Genomic DNA, 23376 nt, shown 5'->3' on the forward strand with positions numbered 1-23376 from the left:
GGTAGAGACGAGCTCCTGCCTTGTGACAACTTCCAAAAACTACTAGTTAGAGTGACAAGGGATGAATGCTGCACTATGAGGACAATATAATGCAATTTGAATATGGTTTCTGGAGGGTGTGGTGGGAGGCAGGGGGAAGGTCTAATGTAGTCCAAGGTGATCTCAAACTCAGTGCACATCCACAATTTGTCTCTGTTAGGAAGATACCTCACAAAGAACCAGTCAAGGCAAGCCATCCAACTAGGCAATCTCTCCTTGCAAAGCAGGCGTTCCACAACCCAACAGGGTTAGCAAGCACAGCAGAACAGAAGTCGTTGTGTTAATTCAGGTGGTGACAGTGTCTCTCATCCTGTTGGTGAGAGCTTAAGCTCACAATCTGAGACAACTGGTTAATATATAATCGGTACAGAGAAAATGAAGGGAAGCTCCGCAGGGGCATGGGCCTCTCTGAGTTACACAGTTCCGGGGTGCAGCTTGACCTTTTATAATCAGAAGCCTGTAAGGTGGAGAGAACGGAAGAGCTGCATAAGTTTTACCAGGTTGGAGGAGATTTGTGGAATATTGGACTCTAGAGACCTAGTAACCTTGATGGGGAAAAAATGTTTCTCACACTTTGTCTTGCTGATCTTTAACCCAAGCGCTGGGATTACAGGCATGCACAACCACACCTGAGTTTCCTTCCTGCTGGAAAGGAACCCAGAGCACACTGTATACTACAAAGGCTTGTTACCCAGCCTGGGGACATGGAGTCAGGAAGATTTAGAGTTCAAAGTCATCTTCAGCTGTACTTGAGCTTGGGCTACATGAGACCCTACTTGAACCTTCCCTTCGGAGGGTGGGGAAATATAAATGTAGAATAATTGTTAAGTAAGTGATTATGGGAGATTCCTGCTTTTATTTAATATTTAAAACCCTGGACTTTAAAGAATAAAAGTAAATAGGTCTGGCGACGAATGCCTTTAATCCCAGCACAAGCAGCAAGAGGCAGGCAGATCTCTGTGAATTCAAGGCCAGCCTGGTCTACATAGCAAGTTCCAGGACAGCCAAAAGGTACATAGAGAGACCCCCAACATAAACCAAACCCCCTTGAACTGTGGGACTGTGAAAGGTATCTTGGCTCCTGGTTGAGCTAAGGCTAGAAACCCCGGTGACCCTAAAGGGATGGTAGATGTTTCACCTGACTCCCAGGAAACCAGGCCCCTGTCACTAGCCACAGCCCTCCATAGATTTGTGGCCATCAGTCATGGTAAGGGCAATGCCCCATTTCCCTCCACAGGTAGAGGACATAACCACAGATCACAAAGGCTCAAGACAGATCTTCATTATAATGAAGTATCTAAAGGTTTAGTCAATGAACTTTCCTTCCCAGACATTCCTCCCTGCAAAAGGTATTTAATCTCAGGCCTACCCTGAGAAGTGGGGTATATTTTACTCATCCACTTTCTGCCATTACAATAAATGTCTTAAAACTGTGGACTGTCTCTTTTCATTGGGATCCACCATGGGGAGTCACAGAGAAGGCCTTCGCCTACAGAGCAGCCATCTAATCTCCCATAGAAGGCCTCCCTGCACTCTCAGCCACAGCCACCCCCAAGTCTGCCATCATCAAGCGAAGGACTCCATCCTGTGGGACCAGCTGGATCTCCCCACCTCTTTCCCCCTTGACCCTGGGCTAGATTCAGCCTGCAGGCCCCATTCTGTTCTCAGCTCTTCCACAGCATCCCAATGGTGCCTGGATGCCCAAGAGCCTGAGAACCTGACTGCCCTGGCCTCCTTGCAGGTCTGGGGACCTCCAAGCCAGCTCCAGCTGTGTCCCACACCTCAGACTGCCCTTCCCCACCCCTGGAGAGTTATCCCTTGGCTTCCCACAGCCCAACACCAGCCTGGCAAAGATGTGAGGTAAGCGCAGTCAACTTCCTGCATCCTGCCTCCCCTAGTGGCTGTGCCCTGTGGCAGAGCGAACCCTACATTGTACTAGAAGTTAGAGTATCAAGTTGACTGACATAAGGTAACTCTTAGGTACAAAACAGTTCTGGTGACAATGTCCTAAACAAAAGGACCTGGAAAGAGAGGACTGTAACTCAGTAAACAGAAGCTTAAACTCAGCATTCCTCAGGGCTCTCAGGAAAACCACTTCATCCCATATCTGCCTCAATGGTCAATGACATACCTCAAGCAAGGGCGTCTGGTTGCCACTAATCTGGACAGCCTATATCAGATCAGAGACCCCCACCCTGCTGACTATTGTATAAAATCCAATTGCTTTCCCACCAAGCTGCTGGCCTCTATTCTCAGGAGACAGCCTGGCACTTGGATCCCCCACTAAGCTTTTCTTTCTACCCATGGAATGGTCCAGTTCAGTAGCTTCATTGATCTCTCTTTCAATACCTAAATCAGGAGTCACACAAGTCTCCCCAGTTTAAAACATTTTCTTTTGATTTGTGTGTCTGTGTTGGGATATGTGCACGTGTGTTGAGGAGAACCCACAGAAGCCATCGAATCCTTCGAGCTATTATAGGTGACTATGAATAGACACCTCAGGACTGGGAGTCAGACGGGTCCTCTGTAAGGGCAGTGTGTGCTCTTAACCACTGAGCATCTTTCCAGGCCAAAATCTCCCTGGATTTACTTGGCGTCATGCTTTTTTAATCCCTTTTTATTAATTCTACTGACCTCTACCTAATGTAAAATGAACCATGGGTCATCATTGTAAGAAAGATACAAATACAGAAAAAATAAGTTCCCTTTGCCTTTAGCTCCTTTCTACTCGATGGTATAACACCCTTTGACGTTCCAAGTACAGTCTAGGATAAACCAGGGTGATCTTGCTTCAGTTTCCTGAATGCTGGGATGACAAGTGTACACCAAAACTGAGTCCTGTTTTCCAACTTGCTGATCAGACATCTTTTTCTATGATGTGATGGTTGTTCTTGGTTATCAACTTGACTACAACTGGTACTAAAACCCCAAAATGGAGGGCACGCCTGTGAGAGATGAGTTTGTTTGTTTGGTTGATGTGAAGTGGGTGGTTCCACTTCCAGTCTGGACCTTCGAGGTAGGAAGATGCATGCCCTTGATCCAGATCCTGAGATGGGAAGACACATTGGGAAGACACATCCTTGATAAGGCAGGAAGCCAGCTTTAATCTGGGACACACCTTCTGCTGGAAGCCTGTATAAGACATAGAAGAAGGAAGCTGGCCCCTGTCTGCTTGCCCTCGCCTTACTAGCACATCCATCACTTCACTGACATTGGAGCCTAGTTCTTTGGGATTCCAACACGTCCAGAACAGCTGAGACATCCAGCCTTGTGGGACTGAGAAACTCCTAGATCCTTGGGCATCCCATTCACAGTCAGCCACTGTTGGATTGGCTGTAATTCAGCCTGTAAGTCTTTATATTAAACCCCCTATCCATATATAGAGAGAGACTCATTCTGTAAGTTCTGTTGCTCTAAAGAATTCTAATACATAAAGTACTGACATGCAAGGAGGAGATCTGTTTTTTTCACACTTGACTGGGAGGAGCTGGAACTGGAACTGGGAAAGACAACAGTGCAAAGTGCAAATCACTGAACTTACTGGATCACATATAACCATGGTCATTTATGAACATCTGTCCACTGGATGCTACCATGCACGACCCAGGTCTACCTACAACCAGTGCTCAATCTCTCTCTCTCTCTCTCTCTCTCTCTCTCTCTCTCTCTCTCTCTCTTCTCTCTCTCTCTCTCTCCTCTCTCTCTCTCTCTCTCTCTCTCTCTCTCTCCACACACACACACACACACACACACACACACACACACACACACACACACACACACACAGTCGTCTTATCAGGCTGGGCTCAAATGCACAATCCTGGCCCATCATCTTGTACACTGAGATCACAGGAGTTAGCCACGCCCACCCCAACTCTTCTAGCCCGCCTACTGTTCTGAGTGACAGCTGCTAGCAGATCACTAACCAAGACCACTCCAGCATGTCTTATCTGAATTATTAGGGGAACTTCCACCCAATTTCCTTATGTTGGACAGAGGTATGAGGGAAGGGCAGGTAAAAAGGACAGTGACCAAATCAGTCCTGTTTCTCCCTTAGCTTTGAACTGTAGGAAGCCTCTGAGACAATTGTGTCATATGGCCTGTCCTTTTCCTCCAGCTTCCTTCTCTTAGTCACAGGAGTAGACCCCAAGAATACAGTCCAATAACTAGCCTGTATCCAGATTCCTATCTCAGAGTCTGTATCCTGGGACCTAAGACAATAAGAGTTATGATAGATGATGATAGAGAGTTGGATAGGTGGACGGACAGACAGACAGACAGACAGACGGACAGACAGATCTCATATAGCCAGGCTGGCTTCCAATTTATGGTATAGCTAAAAATAGTGTTTACTCTTCCGCCACAGCTACCGCCATTGTCAGCGCGCTTCCCTGTTTGCCTCTGTGTCTGAGACTCCGACGTCATCCGCCATCATGGTGAACTTCACAGTAGATCATCAGATCCATGACATCATGGACAAGAAAGCCAACATCCGGAACATGTCAGTCATCGCTCACGTGGACCACAGTAAGTCCACGCTGACCGACTCCCTTGTGTGCAAGGCCGGCATCATCGCCTCTGGTCCGAGCCGGGGAGACACCCTTCACTGACACTCGCAAGGATGAGCAGGAGCGCTGCATTGCGTTCTATGAGCTCTCCGAGAATGACCTGAACTTCATTAAGCAGAGCAAGGATGGCTCGGGCTTCCTCATCGACTCTCCAGGTCACGTGGACTTCTCCTCAGAGGTGACCGCTGCTCTGCGTGTCACCGATGGAGCGCTGGTGGTGGTGGTCTGTGTGTCTGGTGTCTGTGTGCAGACGGAGACAGGGCTGCGACAGGCCATTGCTGAGCGCATCAAGCCCGTGCTGATGATGAACAAGATGGACCGGGCCCTGCTGGAGCTGCAGCTGGAGCCCCAGGAGCTCTACCAGAAGCAGCGCATCGTGGAGAACGTCAATGTCATCATCTCCACCTACGGCGAGGGCGAGAGTGGGCCCATGGGCAATATCATGATCGATCCTGTCCTGGGCACCGTAGGCTTTGGTTCTGGCCTGCTTGGCTAGGCCCTCGCTCTGAAGCAGTTTGCAGAGATGTATGTGACCAGGTTTGCAGCCAAGGATGAGGGGTAGCTGGGTACAGCTGAGCGGGCCAAGAAGGTAGAAGACATGATGAAGAAGCTGTGGGGAGACCAGTACTTTGACCCGGCCAACGGCAAGTTCATCAAGTCAGCCAATAGCCCAGATGGGAAGAAACTTCCCCGCACCTTCTGCCAGCTCATCTTGGACCCCATCTTCAAGGTGGGTAAGCTTGGGTCCCGCCCTTGGGAAGCAGCGCGCATGCGCTGCCTGCCCGCGTTCACCCACTTCCCTCTGTGCACAGGTGTTTGACGCCATCATGAACTTCAGGAAGGAGGAGCCAGCCAAGCTGATCGAGAAGCTGGACATCAAGCTGGAGAGCGAGGACAAGGCCCGCAGGGGACGCCCTGCTGCAGATCACCACCCACCTGCCGTCCCCGGTCACTGCACAGAAGTACCGTTGTGAGCTGCTGTACGAGGGGCCACCTGATGGCGAGGCCTCCATGGGTATTAAGAGCTGCGACCCCTAGGGGTTGGGGGGATTTAGCTCAGTGGTAGAGTGCTTGCCTAGCAAGCGCAAGGCCCTAGGTTCGGTCACCAGCTCCGAAAAAAAGAAAAAAGAGAAAAAAAAAAAAAAAAGAAAAAGAAAGAAATCTGACCCTGTCGTGTCCTACCGAGACAGTCAGTGAGGAGTCCAACGTGCTGTGTCTGTCCAAGTCACCCAACAAGCACAACCGGCTGTACGTGAAGGCCAGGCCCTTCCCTGATGGCCTGGCAGAGGACATCGATAAGGGTAAGGTATCTGCCGGCCAGGAGTTCAAGGCATGTGCCCACTACCTGGTCAAAAAGCATGAGTGGGATGTTGCTGAAGCCTGCAAGATCTGGTGCTTTGGACCTGACAGCACCGGTCCCAACATTCTCACCGACATCACCCCAAGGGCGTCCAGTACCTGAATGAGATCAAGGACAGTGTGGTGGCTGGATTCCAGTGGGTCACTAAAGAGGGTGCTCTTTGTGAGGAGAATATGCGTGGTGTGTGATTTGATGTCCATGATGTGACCCTGTATGCTGATGCCATCCACCGGGGAGGTGGCCACATCATTCCCACACCATGCCGCTGCCTCTATGCCAGTGTGCTGACCGCACAGCCCCACCTCATGGAACCTATCTACCTGGTGGAAATTCAGTGTCCTGAGCAAGTGGCGGGTGGCATCTACGGTGTTCTGAACAGGAAGCCTGGCCACGTCTTTGAGGAGTCCCAGGTGTTAGGGACCCCCCATGTTCGTGGTCAAGGCCTACCTGCCTGTCACTGAGTCCTTTGGCTTCACCACTGACCTTCTATCCAACACTGGTGGACAGGCTTTCACCCGGTGTGTGTTTGACCACTGGCAGATCCTGCCTGGGGACCCCTTTGACAACAGCAGCCACCCCAGCCAATCGTAGCTGAGACCTGCAAGGGCAAAGGTCTGAAGGAGGGCATCCCAGCCCTGGACAACTTCCTGGACAAACTATAGGCAGCCTGGTACTGCCACACACTGCACAGTGCCTGTCCATCAGAAGACACCTTGAGACTGTCCCCACAGTGCCCCTCTGGAGGCTGCTGGGGCCACCCTGACACCACTCAGCACTCCCTTGCTACCAATTCTATTTATTTCGGAATTACAAGCCAGGGTGAATGGCCCTCTGCAGGCTGGACTGGCAGGCCGTGGGGTGAGCAGGAAACGGCAGTTAGCATTTTCAGAGGGAAATAGCAGATGTCCAAAAGTCTAAATAAATGCACTCAGAGGTTTATGGGGTCCATAGCCAAGTGGAACTCCCCCAGAGGGGGAAGTGGGGTGAGTGCCTCCAAGAAGTCAGCAACCCAGCTGTGCGAATCATTGGAGTAATAAACTCTTCTGTGGTTGAAAAGAAAATGGTGTTTAACGTCTGATGATTTTTAATTTTACATGTATGGATGTTTTACCTACATGAATGTCTGAGCACCGTGTGTATGCCTCATGACCTCAGAAGCCAGAAAAGAGAATGGGTTCCCCAGGAACTGGAGTTACAGATGGTTGTGAGCCACCCTGTGAGTGCTGAGGCTTGAACTCTAGATCTCTGGAAGAACAGCTACTGCTCTTAACTGGTGAACGATCTCTTTCGCTCATCCTTCAGCTTCTGGTCCTCCAAACTCTTCCTGAGAACTGGGAATGCAAGCATTTTCTAATCACTTCCAGTTTGTGTGTGCTTTATATGCAAGTACTCTACCAACCAATCAACATCATGGTCCATACATATATATACATTATACATTATATATATATGCATGCACATATACATTTACATGTGTATATATGCACGTATACTATTAGATAAACACACACAATGCATATATACATGTTATATAGGGTCTCACATGGGTCTCAAGGGGACCTGCGACTTACTGTATAGCCCAGGCTGGTCTCACTCATGAAAGTCCTCTTTCCTCCATTTTCCAAGTACCAAGGTAAGTACCATGACTGACCGTGTTCATGGATAAGACACCTCTGGAGAACTAAATAAGATGCCCTGGCTCACACGGGTGCTAAGTGTCACAGCAGGGAGGAAGCCAAGCCCAGGATCCCCACTATGACACTTGGGAGGTTTGGACATCTGCTGGGCTTTTTGAAGTAGCTGTCTCTCCAAACACTTGGTGGTGCTTGCCCTGTTTCTAACCCTGGCCCCTACTTCCCTGATGATCCTGGAACTGCGGATGCAGACCGGGCAGCCTTCAGCTGGGAGACTCCTGCACCCAGCCTGCCGAGGGCTGAGATTACAGAGGTTCGCCAGCATGGCCATCTTTAACTCTTCCCCTCACGTTCTCTAGGTCTTCGGTCTTTCCCTCGCTGTCAAATGCCTTAGCCCACCCCTCAGTCCACAATGAAGCACATGTGTCACACGAGGCTTTTGAAGTTTGCACGTCATAGCTAACGCAAGAGAAATGTTTTCGGCCTTCTCTGTCTTTTGAAATCTCTCTACCTGAATTTCGAAATTCCCTCAGAATAAACTGAGCCTGGATGGAGTCAGGCAGCTACCTGGAGCTAGTAAACAGTAGGTCAGCGGAGGTCGGGTTCAAGGCCACTGCTTGAGAAGTGGTGGCTCTTGGGGATCTGAATGGACAGAGAGGATGTGAGAACAGTATCAGGAAAAGAAGTTCCCAGCAATAGCAACAACGGGAATCTGAGAAACTGAAAGCGTTTAGCTTGGGAGCTTGTATGAAATCATTCTTAAATTTTGTATTTTAGAACAGAAACTAAAGCATAGTAGTCAATAACTAGAAACTGTTGTCCCACAGACCCAAGGCCTATCAGCTGCTGTCTTTGTGCTGGCTATTTTAGTTTAAATGGGGACCGTAGCACTGTCAGATGCTTGATGCTGAGGCCAGTGACCTGTATATATAGAATATATATAGAATACAACACAGTCAGCACTCTTAGTGGCCCACAGCAAACACCTCATAAAAAATAACTGAGACACTGGCTGCTAAGTCTGATGACAGATTGAATCCCAGGAAGGAGAGAACCAACTCCTGCAAATTGTCCCCTGACCTCCACAAGTGAGTGTGCTATGTTCTCTCCCTGCTCCCCACGCAATAGCTAAAAAGAAGAAAAAATATATTAAAAGTAGTTGATAATACTTGTAAATTTTTCTCAAATGGTTGAAGTACATAAAAAATTATAGACAGGGCTGGGGATGTGTCTCAAGTGCTATATATATATATATATATATATATATATATATATATATATATATATATATATATATATATATATATAAACAAGGGTGTGTCAGCTGTGGCCTGTAAGGCAGGGCGGGTAGAGGTGTGGGTATAAGGATCAGAAATTCAAGGACTGTGTCAGCCACGGTGAAAGTTCGAAGTTGCTACACGAGACACGCCCCTCACCCCACCCCAAGTCTAAACAGAACAAACAGAAAAGCCAAGCCGGACATAGTAACACACACTTGCCATCCCAAGACCCTGGAAACTGAGTCAGGATGCTTGCCAGAGTTGGCCTACATGGTAAATCTCATGTTAGTCTGGAGTAGAGCATGAGGCCTTGCCTCAAACAAATACATCAAAGGGTACAGCTAGAGGGAGGCAGCCCTAGGCTCAACCCCTAAAACCAAAATAAAATTAAAATAGTTTGCCTGCTTCGGGTAGAAACATGCCTCATTCAGCCCAGTTTGGCCTCGAACTCGATGTATAGTTCAGGATAACCTTGATTTTCACGCCTCCGCCTTAGTGCTGGGGTTACAGGCACCTGCCAACCATTTGGCTTCCGTGGTAGAGGGGGTTAAATGCAGCTTCAGGCCTAGCAGGCAGGCATCGTACCAAATACCATTTTAACCACGGTCTAAAGAAACAGGAAAAGGGCTGGGTCGTGTGTGTGTGTGTGTGTGTGTGTGTGTGTGTGTGTGTGTGTGTGTGTGTGTATGTGTTTCTGTTTTATCTGAACCAAGTTATCAGTAACCCGCACCAGGAGGAGACGCCCCGACTCAGGGCCCTGAGGATATCGGCTGCTGTCTCTGATGGATGTCTGTGGTTCCAGCTCTGCAGTCTGCTTTGCTGCAAGACGCTCGTATTGATTGTCTGCAGAGGAGTCTGCTCACAGATCTGACTACAGCAGAACCATTAACAACGCCCCTCCCTACCCCACTGCATTGATTTCCCCCCTGTCCTTCTTAAGGGAGGGGCCATGAGCCTTGAAGTAAAGGAAATGCCGAATCTGCTGATGAGAAGCACCTGCTTTTCCTGCCCTTTTCTACATTCAGTGCGACAGCACAGAGATAAGCAGGAAATGGGCACTGTCACGCCATATAAAAAGCCATTATATATGACAGAAGCCAAGGTGGGGAGATCACCTGAGTCCAGTGGGAGCGGCTTAGTAAGGCCCTATCTATAAAGTAAAATTAAAAAACTTTCATATTATTTCTCAGATCTTATATCTGTCAGCAGCCTAGCGATTCAGTTTTTGTAGACTACCTGTTAGGTGTGTGCAAGGTTCTGGTGGATTTCGGGTTGTTTTGGATTTGATTGCTTAACTCGGGATTGGTTTGTTGGATTTTGGTTATTGGGGAGGGGGAGTCTTAAAAATTACATTTTTTTTTCTTATTGGATGATGGGGAGAGATCCACAGCGTGCATTTGGAAGCCAGGGGACAGTTTGCAAAAGTCAGTTCTTTTTTAAAGATGTATTTATTTATTATATATGAGTACACTGTCGCTGTCTTCAGACGCACCAGAAGAGGGCATCAGATCTCATTACAGATGGTTCTGAGCCACCATGTGGTTGCTAGGAATTGAACTCAGGGCTCCTGGAAGAGAAGTCAGTGCTCTTAACCACCGAGCCATCTCTCCAGCCCAAAAGTCAGTTCTTCTATAGTGTGAGGCCTGGGATCCAACTGAGGTCGTCAGGCTTAGTGGCAAGTGCTGCTGTTTAGCTGAATTTTGTTTTGTTCCATTTGGTGTTTTTCTTTCTTTCTTTCTTTCTTTCTTTCTTTCTTTCTTTCTTCCTTCCTTCCTTCCTCCTTCCTTTCTTTCTTTCTTTCTCCCTTTTTTCTTTCTTTCTTTCTTTCTCCCTTTTTTCTTTCTTTCTTTCTTTCTTTCTTTCTTTCTTTCTTTCTTTCTTTCTTTCAACAGGGGTCTCGTCTCCTATATAGCACTGGCTAGCCTGGAACTCAATGTATAGACTGGATCGGCTTTGAACTCACAAAGAGCCTCCCTCTGTCTCCCAAGCACTGGGGTTCACAGCATATGCCACCATTCTTGGCCTGCTATTCTTAATTGTCAGTAGAATCCAGACGATTCTCCGAAACACACATAATGAAACTGTGTGCCGTACCATCTTTTGCTTGTTAGCTCATGAGTCATGGCCAGCAGCTGTAACTAACAAGGAGAAGTGTGTTGAAGGCACATTTATAGCTCCTTCCTCCTTTCTAACTTAGCCAGGTTGTCCTTGAATTTGTTAAGTAGTTGAGGATGACCGAGGACAGTACTCCTGCCTCCTCCAGCAGAGCGCTGGGACTCAGTGTTTGAAGATTTCCTCACTCTGCCAACCGAGTTCTTTCTCCAGTCTCAAGCCTTCAATTCTCGATTTGCCTTCTATTCATGAGTTCTGAGACTATATTCATATGCTACTGTGCCCAGACTTTTCTCTTGTGTGTGCGTGCAGGTGGGCATGTGTGTGTGAATGTGTGGGTGTGCATGTGTGTGTGTTATTAAGAATGTGAACTAGGATCTCAGCCATGCTAGGCTGACAATCTGCCAGGAAATTAAGTTTCCAAGCCCTACTTTTCTTTTCTTACTAGAAGGTTGCAATGCTGAGGACCAGGACTTTCCCTGTAGCTTATAGCCATATACCCTCGGCCCAAATTAGGTTTCAGGTCACACATTTCTGAGATTTTATTTTATTGTGTCATGTTTCAAAATTATGTACATATTATGTACAAGGAAAACACCTTTCTTTGTTCTTGTGTCTTTTGGTTTTGGTTTTGGTCTTTTGAGACAGTGTGTGTGTGTGTGTGTGTGTGTGTGTGTGTACGCGCGCTTGAGTTCTCTAGGCAATCCTCTCTTTTTATCTTTTATCTTAAAATATCTACATAGCTCATCTCCTACACACAGATCCAGTCTTCTTCTTCTTTTTTTTTTAAGATTTATTTATTTATTTCGTGTATATGAGTACACTTGCTGTCTTCAGACACACCAGAAGAGGCATCAGATCCCATTACAGATGGTTGGGAGCCACCATGTGGTTGCTGGGATTTGAACTCAGGACCTCCGGAAGAACAGTCAGTGCTCTTAACCTCTGAGCCATCTCTCCAGCCCCCAGTCTTCTATTTTACATATCAGTCATTTACACCAGGTTTCCTTATGATTATCTTATGAATAGGCATCCAGTGACCCCAGCCCTTTGAGTCCTAGGAGACAGCAAGCATACTTTTTTTTCTTACTATTGTAAAAGAATTCAGAGATCTGTCTGCTTTTGTTAAGCACAGTTGATAAACTAGTTGGGTGGGACCCTCCCTGAAATTGCCTTTTCTTCAACACCTGGGCCTAAACTCCCCTAGGCTGACCTTGAACTCAGGAATCTGCCAGCACTTGTATCTCCCTGCCTTTGTATCTTTCTGACAAGCTAGCTCATAGTATAGCTGCCTTTGATCCTTTAGATTCATAATCCATATTGCATCCTTATATTTTTGCATAGTTGAGAAATTATATATTTTTGATCTCATATTTTTAGAGCTCTTTCCCACAGCCTTAAGGGCTGTCCTGAAGGTCCTAGTGTTTACCATTTGCGGCGACGCAACCACACCCTCAACTCCTACTTCTAATTATGGAGTCAACCCGGAGGACATTCCTTGGACGGAAAGAGTCCTCCACTGCTAGTGTATATAGAAAGTACCTTATGCCAACAGCAGCCATCAACACTCATGGAGGTTCACAACAGGGCCCTGTCCCAGGAGCAGGAACCATGTCACTCTGTCCCCTCCAGGGCCATGCTGGGCATGGCACTCCAGTGCTGGAATTAATGTATGTGCCACTATACTGGGCTTATTTTTGTCCCTTTGAGAGAAGAAGCCTCAATGTATAGCTCAGGCTTGCCTCAAATTTACTTCGTAGCTTGGTCCAACCTCAAACTTCCGATCCCCCTGCCTCAGCCTCTGAAGCTTTGGGCTTTTGGCATGTGTCCATCTCAAACATTTGCTGGTTTGTGTGTGTGTGTGTGTGTGTGTGTGTGTGTGTGTGTGTATTGTCCCCTTTACTTCAGCAAGTTGGTCTTTGATGAGGCTCAGATATAAAGACGTAATAGCATCGAGTATGACAAGCACATCATTGTGCCTCTGCTCACAAGTGTGCTCACTGCAGCAGCAATGGCATTTCCAAAGCCGCTGGCTCAGATGACAGCAGGGCAGCCAGCTTCGCTTTAGGGTCACCAGAAGCAGACGAGGCTAATGCAGTGTGCTCAAGCTAGACGCAGACTAAAAAGCAATTACAGCACATTTCAATCCTGCTGGATCTAATTACCTAGTGCCTTGAAGAATTTGTGGATGAATATGTTAGTTCTTTTCCTACGAGCTTTTATATGTGCATACTGTTGTTTTCGTAAATTTCATAGCCAGTGATGATGTGTTATCTTGGTATTTTGCATCGAAGGTGGAAACGTACCCCCTAAAATGGGGGAGGGGGCGTGGCACACTTCCTTTAGCTGAGCCTGCCCTGGAGCTCACTGAGTAGCCAAAGATGCCCTTCAACTTCTGATCTTCCTGCCTCTACCTCCTGAGTGCTGCCTCACTCAGCTTAACACTTCTCTTTTTATGTCCTCAAAATAAGAAAGGAGGTCCAGTGTCCGCTGACATGCTGTTTCTTCCCTCAGAGTCTGCTGGCAATACTAACGAGGCAGGGGATGATCCTCCTCAGCCACCGAGATGCTGACGCTGGCAAGTTGAGGTGTGAGGCTACCATGGTGACTGGAGGTGTAGCCTAACCCAGGAGTCCATGGACCACAATCACTCAGTGGACCACACCTCCCCATTGCCTACTCAGTGTCCTGCCTTCGTGTTTACGTAGAACCAAATGACCAGAAGAAGCTGACAGGACAGAGAGGGGCCTAACCCGAATACTGTTCTGACATGCTTTTCTTTTTTAATTTATTATTTATTTAAAAAAATATCTTCTTCGGAGGGTCTGGGAGGAGGAGGAAGAACTGTAATCAGATGATGACGATGGTGTGACGGTGACAGTGATAACGATGAAATCTTCTTTTGCTGGTTCCCTTCTACATTTGAGAATAACACAAACTGGGTTTCAAGGCATTTGAAATTTGAGGTGATTTTTTTAATATGACAAGGAGGTGACTGTGGTACCACACACCAGTAATCCCAGCCATCAGATAAAAGCAGGAGGATCAGGAGTTTAAGCCATCCTCAGTATATGAAGTCAATTCTCAACGCCTCTGCCTGCCTCCTCTTTGCTACTGAGCTGCTCGTTGTCTCAAGGAGAAAGCTAGAAAGAAGCCATATTTTTAAAAAGCAGCTCTTAGCTCTACTCTTCCCAGAATCTCATAAAATCTATATATCACTTGCTCTTGACAGGTTTAGATCGTTAACATTTAACTGCTACCAGTTTCCATGCGTTTCTCAATTGCTCTAATGTTTCTAATTATGGGGGCACAGACTATAAATAAACAGCGTCCCGTCTATTTATACACTTCAGTTTTCCATTTGTGAACTGGAATAATAAAATTCATAAATTCTTTATTCTGGAGACACTCTCAATACACTGACTTTTTGTGTTGCCGGGGACAGAGTTATCTGCATTTTGCGGATGATCCACATCTCGAGGCTCAACTATGATGAGGTCTTCAGACTGTGACTTAAAGACATGAGGTTTTCCGGTTCTACTGTGCTTTGTGTCGTGTATTCAGGGATTGATGCCTGCAGACTTTCAACGTTAATACGTTAAGGGAAACACAGCACAGAAACAGAACACACTCAGCCCTATCTGTATATCCTGACATTGTGAGAGACTCAGTGTCCGCACACACATTCTACGTTTCTTCTTTCATCTTTTCAAATAGTCAGGCTCAGAGTTCACGCACTTGGCCCAACGCCTAACAACCCCTACATGATAGGGTGACGTTGTTTGTGTGCATGCAATGATGGAGCTCAGGGCCTCTTCAGCTAAACAAGCACTCTGGTCCTATTGATATGCCTGGACTAGAGCAGAGATCACAGGGTGCGTGCGTGCGTGCGCGCACGAGCGCGCACAGCCTGTCACTGGGGACATCCACAGTCATGTAGTCAGGAAGCAGACAGTGATGAATAGAGTTGTACTCAGCTCATTTTCTCTTCAATATGCAAGCCCCAAGCCCATGCTGGGCTGTAACTCACAGCCAGGGTGTGTCTTCCCTCTTCTACTAATCCTTTCAGGAAGCATTCTTCACCTAGATGTGTGTTTCTATGGTTACGATACATCCAGTCTACATCCTGTCAAGTCCATAGCAGGAATTAAACACCATTCATAGTTTAATTGTTATACCACAGACATATGCATACTTATATATGAATAATAATATTACACAGGGTCTATGTAGTTGACTAAACTAGCATCAGCATACTGTTTTGTGTTGATAATTGAGACAGGGTCCCTATGTATAGTTCAAGCTAACCTAGAGCTCATTATAGCACCCAGGCTGACCTCAAACTCATTGTCCTCTACCTTGCTGGGACTGTAGGTGGTTTCCACTACACTCTGGACTGGTTTCTGTTTTTATTGTGGCCTTCCATTTTTTAGGTATAGAATATAAGCAGAGTTTAATACAGAGTAGTGAGGCATGAGAGAAGGTGATGGCCCCGGGGAACCCCATCTTACCAGCTAGCCAAAAGTCATCTAACGTGAATCAGATAAATCTGACTTGTAGTATATGCCATCAAAAAGATAACTCACTTACCCAGGTGAAAGACATGATTCACCTGAGTTACATATCTGCTAGCACAACACACACACACACACACACACACACACACACACACACAGAGGAACAGTGGTGGCGGTCAGAGGACAACTTCTTCTCTCTGGAGTCAGTTCTTTACTTCCACATGTGGGCCCTGGAAACTAAACTTGGCTCGGCAGGCTTGGCGAATGAGGGGCATGTAGCAGACAAACATCGAGTGGGAAGGTGTTTATATAGTTGTTGAGGCAGTTTGGAAAAATCATAAAAGCTCTTATGAATGAATCATGGACTAATTTATAATTGTAGCTTTTAGTTTTCTACGAAGTTGCCATTTTGTCATTTATCCTTTTACCCTTTGTGACCCTGCTTCCCCAAATATGTCTTCCTTTTTTGTGCTTTTTTTTTTCTTTTTTAAGATAGGTTCTCTCTTCGTAGCCCTATGTGTCCTGAAGTTTGTTATGTAGACCAGTATTTTTACTTGCCCAATGTGATTGCCATCTCCAAGGCTTACTGACTACCTCTCCTAACCTAGACCCAGTCCTGGAAGCTTCTAGCCTCCATACAATCAAATCTAGTCAGCCTTTCTTGTTCTTGTTCTTTCTGTACTGGCTGGTCAACTCAGCTAGTCTGACTCAAAACTCCTCTCCAAGCTGACTGATTTAATCTAGCTTTTCTTGTCTTCTCCTGAATTGTTCTATGTGACCTCACATGAATTTTGGCAATTTGTTCTCATCTTATGGCTGTTCCTTATTCTCCGACTCATTCTGTCTTTAGCAGTGTGTAGCTTCTTCTCTCTTCATCCTGTCTCTGGAAAACTCCCCCAGTGAAACTGCCTCCTCCTTTGCACTGCTCTCTTAACTTCCTTCCCTTTCCCCCTGAGAATTGGGCATGTCCTATTCTGTCAGTCTTTCTCTGATTCATCACTTTGTCTGTCGCTCAATATACATCATTTTCCAACATGGGTGGGGCGCTTCCTCCAAACTCACTTTACCCTCATTGTTTGGGATTAAAGGCCTGTGGATAAGGGCTGAGTCTTGCCTCAGCTAGAAAGTGGTTTGGTTTTTTTTCTTTCTTTTTTTTTTTTTTTTTTTTCACAATCTCAGGTTCACAGTGTCATCAAATCTCCTGGTTTGTCTAAGCTAAAGATTGTACACAGTTTAACTATTGTATCATAAATAATTATCAACTCCATAAAACTTAACATTCCTGAGGTGGGTTTTGCTCCACCATCTTGTGCTCCTGGCAGATCACATGTGCTCACCTCACCTCCCCCCCCTCACCCCCAGGAACTATCTTTGGATCTGCAAATAAAAGACACACACACACACACACACACACACACACACACACACACACACACACAAGCTTATTTTTAAAATGCCTTGGCTATCTCAAAGGCTGGGCACTCCTTAACCTTCTGCTGCTTCCCCAGGTCCAAATGGGGAAGTGGCCAGTGGCCACTTATCTGCAGTCTCATGTGACTGGTTGACTTTATCTCTTGCCTTTATTACCTTGAGTCATGGCGATTCTCTTCTGTTCCTCTCTGCGTCCTGCCCAATCAACTCTAAATGTCCCGCCCCCATGCCCAGCCATGGGCTGTTGGCATCTTTATTGATTGATCAAAAACCAATTGGGGACAAGGATCTTCAGTGTCTGGACACACAGATTCCCTATTGAATCGAAGCATTAGAACCAATCTCTAACACTTCCCAAATGTCCTTACGAAGATCAGTTGATGCAATGGTTCTTCATAACTGCAGCCTTCAGTCTTGATCATCTGTCTTCAACAAATGTCTTACAGCATCAAGGCTTTCCAATCTGCTAGTCTAATGAATAATCTGTCCTTCTTCAGCTGGTTTGTTGAGCTGTCTCCATGTAGAGTGATCTGCTTTCTGTGTTGTCTCCACTTCTGTCTTTCTGTGTCTCTTTCTTGAGTCAAACCTTTCATGTGGAAGCCTGTCTAAGTTCAGATCTTATCTTTAATAATTTTGATGGAACCTATAGTCTTTCGTAGGCAAAACCTCTTCCTCAACTTAACACACTCCCTGAGTTCCATTCTGATGTCAGGTTGATCTAATTCAGCAGGTTTCTTCTACAGTCTTGTCTTAGTCAGGATTTCTATTCCTGCACAAACATCTTTCTTATAGAACCCAAGACCACCAGCCTAGGGACGGCACCACCCACAGTGGGCTGGGTCCTCCCACCTTGACCACTAGTTGAGAAAATGCCTTACAGCTGGGTCTCATGGAGGCATTTTCTACAACCGAGGTTCCTTTTCTGTGGTAACTCCAGTTTGTGTCAAGTTGACACACAAAACCAGCCAGTACAGTCTAGTGTCTTTCAGGTAATCTTATTCCCCATCTCTGCTTATCAAGGTACAATTAGAACTTTATGAATCCACACATGAACTGGACGCTTGGGCAGGCACTGACAGTCCATGCCCAGCTCCACACTAGAGAACTGGGCGGGCTTCATGCCAGTGAGCTGGGCTCCACACCAGAGAGCCAGGCTTCTTACCCATTGTCAATGGGCTGTCTATCTTGATCCTAAATTTCATTAGGTACCATAGATTCACAATCAAGCATTTTCTGTTCTCTTAATTTCTCTGTCTCATAGCTAAGTTTTCTTGTCGTATAGCTATTTTTTCAAACTTTTTTGAGATGGAAATTTATAAAGATTGCGATTGAAGGTTGCAATTGAAAGTAGGAAGGTCTTTATGTTATTGCCATAAGTACTGTGATGACTTTTTTTTTTAAGATTTATTTATTTATTACATATGAGTACACTGTAGCTGTCTTCAGACACACCAGAAGAGGGCATCAGATCTCATCACAGATGGTTGTGAGCCACCATGTGTTTGCTGGGATTTGAACCCAGGACTTCTAGAAGAGCAGTCAGTGCTCCTAACCACTGAGCCATCTCTCCAGCCCCGTGATAAGCTTTTTTTCAAATAACATTTCTATCCCCTCAAATATTTTCCTAGCTTTTAAGGGATCTGAAATGGAGTTTCCCATTTTTTTTCTTTTTCTTTTTTTCGGAGTTGGGGACTGAACCCAGGGCCTTGCGCTTGCTAGGCAAGTGCTCTACCACTGAGCTAAATCCCCAACCCCACCCATTTTTTTTAATGCGGGAAAGTCTGTCTATATAATTAGAATTGTGTTTTGGAGTGGTTTACTGTGATCCACTGTCTCAGGGGCTCCCGTGTCATTCCTTGTTCTGGGTTTAAAGCTCCTGCTGCTTTGGAGTCTCCTCGGTTTCTTTGCACGTCCAGCCAGACTTGGAGAACGGATCAGGCTGGATTTGAACTCACAGAGATAGGTTTCCCTCTGCCTCTCAAGTGCAGGAATTAAAGGTGTGTACCACCATGCCCAGCTATGCCTTATTATTTCCAAGTATTGGCCCAGTGCAAGAGAGGCATAATGTTGTCTCTGAACAGTCCTGGGTTGATAAAATACCTGGCAGAAGCCACTTCACAGAGAAAGGATTTACTTGGGCTCAGGACTTCAGTCCTTCATGGTGGAGTAGCATGGCACAGTGGCTCTAGGTCAATAAGAACATGGTGGCAACCAGGTGTGATGGTTTGTATGTGCTCTGCCTAGGGAGTGGCACTATTAGGAGGTGTGGCCTTGTTGGAGTAGCTGTGTCACTGTGGGTGTGGGTTTTAAGACCCTCAACCTTGCTGCCTGAAATCAAGTTTCCCACTAGCAGCCTTTAGATGAAGATGTAGAACTCAGCTCTAACTGCACCATGCCTGCCTGGATGCTGCCGTGCTCTTGCCTTGATGATAAGGGCCAGCCCCAGTGAAATGTTTTCTTTTAGAAGAGTTGCCTTGATCAGGGTGTTTGTCCACAGCAGTAAAACCCTAACTAAGACACCAGGCAACAAAGAACAAGACAGCAAGCAGAACCAGCATAGCACCTCCCTACCAGGGTAGCCAGGACTCCTGTCTAAAAGGATCCTCTGACTCTCAAAACTGTGTTACCAAAGTAAGCATTCAAGCACATGAGTCCACAGGGGATATGTTATATTCAAACCATAAGGTAAGTTTTTGTGCATGTGCCTGTGGTGCTGGGGGTTGAACCCAGGGCCTTGCCCATGCTAAGCAAGTTCTGCCACTTAATTATACTCGTAGCTCGAAGACTTGGTATTTCAAACGTGTCCATCTGAGACGGTGAAAGAGGCAGAGTGAATGATTTTACCCCGCTGGGAGTCAGTTTACTTGTCTTGGGAATGGGAGAATTGGATCAGACGCTCCCTCAGACCTTTCACATTCTGTCCGTGTTGCAACTTCACGCTTCCTGAAGTAGAGCTTGTCTAATGTGAAAGTGATTCGGGCCTGGTTATTTCCCAGGGAGTCTCCCACTGACACCTACACGATCTTTCTTGAGTCATTACTGAAGTAAAACAGCTTACTCTGAGGGTATGTTGTACTGGGACTACCTACCGAAGATTAAAAAAAAAAAATTCTTTGGTCAGACTGTCATGGAGATAGCCGTCTAACACACATGATCTGAAACCTAGCAACTAAAGACAATAATAGTGGAGAGCAGCACCTGGGAGAGTGGACCCTGCACACCACCCGGGCAGTACAGTAGAGCTGGCCCTGGGTGTGGGACACTGGTCAGCCAGCCCTGAGGGGATGTGAGCAGGAGAGCTGGCCCTGCCCCTCCTGTTGGCTGCAGCACTTGAAGAGCCGTGGGCCCCAACCTCACCTGTGCAGCACAGCCCTGGTGGTAAGGGGGACAGGTCAGCTGCTGCCAAGGTAATATACAGAGCCTACTGCAGTAGAAGCCAATGAACTGCTTGGAAAGGATTAGACCACCAAGCCCTGCATGTGCACTAGCAGGAGGCTGTTTAAAATGGAAGGTTTTTGTCTGGCTGGTTGTCTGGTTTTGGTTTTGATTTGATACAGTCTGCTTTGCCTGTCTGAGATAAGGTCTTTCTTATACGTAAGCTAGCCTCGTTACACTCTCAGCCATCCTCCTGTGTTAGCTCCCTGTGTGCACCACTACACCCAGCTAAACCCTGGCTTGCATAACTCACCACAGACACTGAAGTTTGCTACCTTGGCATCAAGCCGTCTCAGCAGGCTTCTCAGGTGAGTCTGATGCAAGATGACACAGTGACTTGACAGAAAGGCAGTATGGTCATGTCATTGACTTGCCCAAGGTCAGTTCTATAAAGCCACAAAACGATACTTAACCAAGGCCACTTTTATATCCACACCTCCTGGCCTCAAGTTGCCCCCACCATCCACCCCCTCTCTATCGAGTGTTGTGTGCAACTTTCTGACCTGGAGCTTGGGTTTTCCTGTCCCCCTTGTCTGTGCAAATCATGTACCCATCATCCTCATCTGTCTGGAATGCTATGCTCTTCCTTCAATTTGAATTTGGAATGTCCTTCCTCTTTAAACAGAGTCTCACTACATTACAGGTTGCCCTGGAACTCCCTATGTAGACAGGCCTCAACACAGACAATCTCCTGCCCCTGTCCCTGGGTGCTTCAAAGGTGCTTTCAAGCACCATGCTGAGCTTGAAAATACTGTATTGTGTTGTTTCTCTTCTCTTCTCTTCTCTTTTCTACTCTTCGATTCTTTTCTATTTTCATTTTTGAGGCAGAGTCTCTCTATGTAGCCCTGGTTGTTCTGGAACTTGATATGTAGACAAAGCTGGCCTCAAATTCACGGAGATCCACCTGCCTCTGCCTTTAATCCAAGTGCTGGGATTTTTAATTTTTTTTTTTTGTTGTTCTTTTTTTCGGAGCTGGGGACCGAACCCAGGGCCTTGCGCTTCCTAGGTAAGCGCTCTACCACTGAGCTAAATCCCCAGCCCCTGGGATTTTTAATTTTTTAAATTAAGGTCTTATGTAACCCAGACTGACCTTAAACTTGCTACACAGCTGAAGGAGACCTTGAACTTCTAAGTCTTGGCCCTCTACCTCCCCAGAGCTGAGGTTACAGTCGTGCATTGCCACACTCAGGTTCTGCTCTGCTAGAGATGAAACCCAGAGTTTCACGCATGCTGGGAAAGCACTCTACTAACTGAGTCCCATCTCTAGAATTGTTCTTTCTTATTCTCCCCTTCATTACATGCTCTGGGCTAAGTTAGCACCCTCATTCTTTTTCACGGATTTTGATCACAGATGATACACTGGGTTCTAAAGGTATTATTTTCTTAAACCGCTTATCAGACATGAGAGTCTCGAGGACAGGAAAGAAGTATAAAGTGGGCGTAGACCACAGGACTGACTGAGTAGATTGTGTAAGGAAAAGGAAGTGTTGGTAAGATGCTGTAGGCTGTAAGGCAGGAGATGGAGGGGAGTGTGTCAGCTGTGAGGGAGGTGCCAGGGAAGTTGTGACTGCGTGAAAAGGGAGGGTGGGCCATGAGGTTAAAAAGTGGACAGTGAGTGGCAGCCTCCAAAGCCACTGTATGTCCTAGAAGCATACACAGACATACACTGCATTGCCTCTAACCTCATCATCCACAGCGATCAAGCAAAATAGCCTCTTAAATTCCGAGGTGAAGAAAAGAATTAACCCAAGGACACTGAAGGTGAAGCTGCCCAGTGGACAAAACCAGCAGCTGTCGTTATCCTGGTTCCCTTCCTGTTACTGTGATAAAACATTTAACCCAGAGCTCTCTTATATAGCTCGGGACCACCTGCCTGGAGAAAGGTATTGCCACTAGTGGGCTGTGTTCTCCTACACCAATGAGCAACCAAGACAATTTCTCATGCACGAGCCCAGAGATCACCCTGCTAAAGACAACTGCTCAGTTGCTTCCTTTGGGTGATTCTAGCCTGGGTCAAGCTTACAGTCAATACTAGCTAGAACACTCCTTATCTTGTCCCTAATGTCTACTGTTGTATTTGACACAAAGGAGGCTCCCCGGTTAAATGCCTGCAGAATGAATAAGTCAGAGGCAGAGCATGTGTTCAATCCCACCCGGTGACAGGCCAGGAACAAGAGCTTCACTAGTCACTACACCCTTCAGACAAAAAGTGAATCACTGGTGTAAAACTGGCATGGTGGCACTGGGGCGGTCAAGCGATTTCTGATTTGAGCTGAGGCCTGGTCAAAAGAAGAGAATACATGGTACTGTAAACCTGTTCACTAGCCTATGGCTAGGCTCCTCGTAGTGCTGCTTGCCTCTAATCCCAGTATTCAAGAGGGAGAGACAGGTAAATCTCTGGGGATTCAAGGCCAGTCTGGTCCACATGTGGAGCTCCAGGACAGCCAGGGCAACATCATGAGACCTGTTTTCAAAAACAATACCAAGAAGCAAAAATAAAAACTAAGCAGAAAAGGACCTGAATTACAACTTAGTGATAGAGTGCTTGCCTAACAAACGAGGCCCAGCATCATAAAATTAAACAATATGTAAATTAAAATTTACATATTAAATTTTAAATTTAAAGTAATTAAATTAAAAGCATCAGCTGCACATGGTGGTGGTGCACGCTTTCAATCTCAGCAGAGCAGATCTTTGGGTCTGAGGTCAGTCTGGTCTACAATGCAAGTTTCAGGACAGTCAAAACGACACCCAGAGACCCTGTCATAAAAGAGAAAAAGAAATTAAAAGTGTCAAAACACAAAAAGGGCAAAGACTGGAGAAGTTAAGTGAGGTTCAGGGATTGTTTGTTTTTGAGACCGTGTTTCTGCCTGTAGTCCTGGTTGTCCTAGAACTCGCTCTGTAGACCTGGCTGGCCTTGAACTCAAGGATCCGCCTACATCTGCTACCCAAGTGCTGGGATTAAAGTCGTGCACCACGGCCCAGCTGTTCAGGGGATTT

At 46.4% G+C, this 23376-nt stretch overlaps 2 pseudogenes; both read left to right on the forward strand.

Moving 5' to 3' along the window:
• Nucleotides 1-4472: 4472 nt before the first annotated feature.
• Nucleotides 4473-7028, forward strand: Eef2-ps4 (eukaryotic translation elongation factor 2, pseudogene 4; annotated as a pseudogene).
• On the forward strand, nt 5769-7028 carry LOC134478828 (elongation factor 2-like; annotated as a pseudogene).
• Nucleotides 7029-23376: the final 16348 nt, after the last annotated feature.

The sequence above is a fragment of the Rattus norvegicus genome, chromosome 18, assembly GCF_036323735.1.
Source record: "Rattus norvegicus strain BN/NHsdMcwi chromosome 18, GRCr8, whole genome shotgun sequence".
NCBI lineage: Eukaryota > Metazoa > Chordata > Mammalia > Rodentia > Muridae > Rattus > Rattus norvegicus.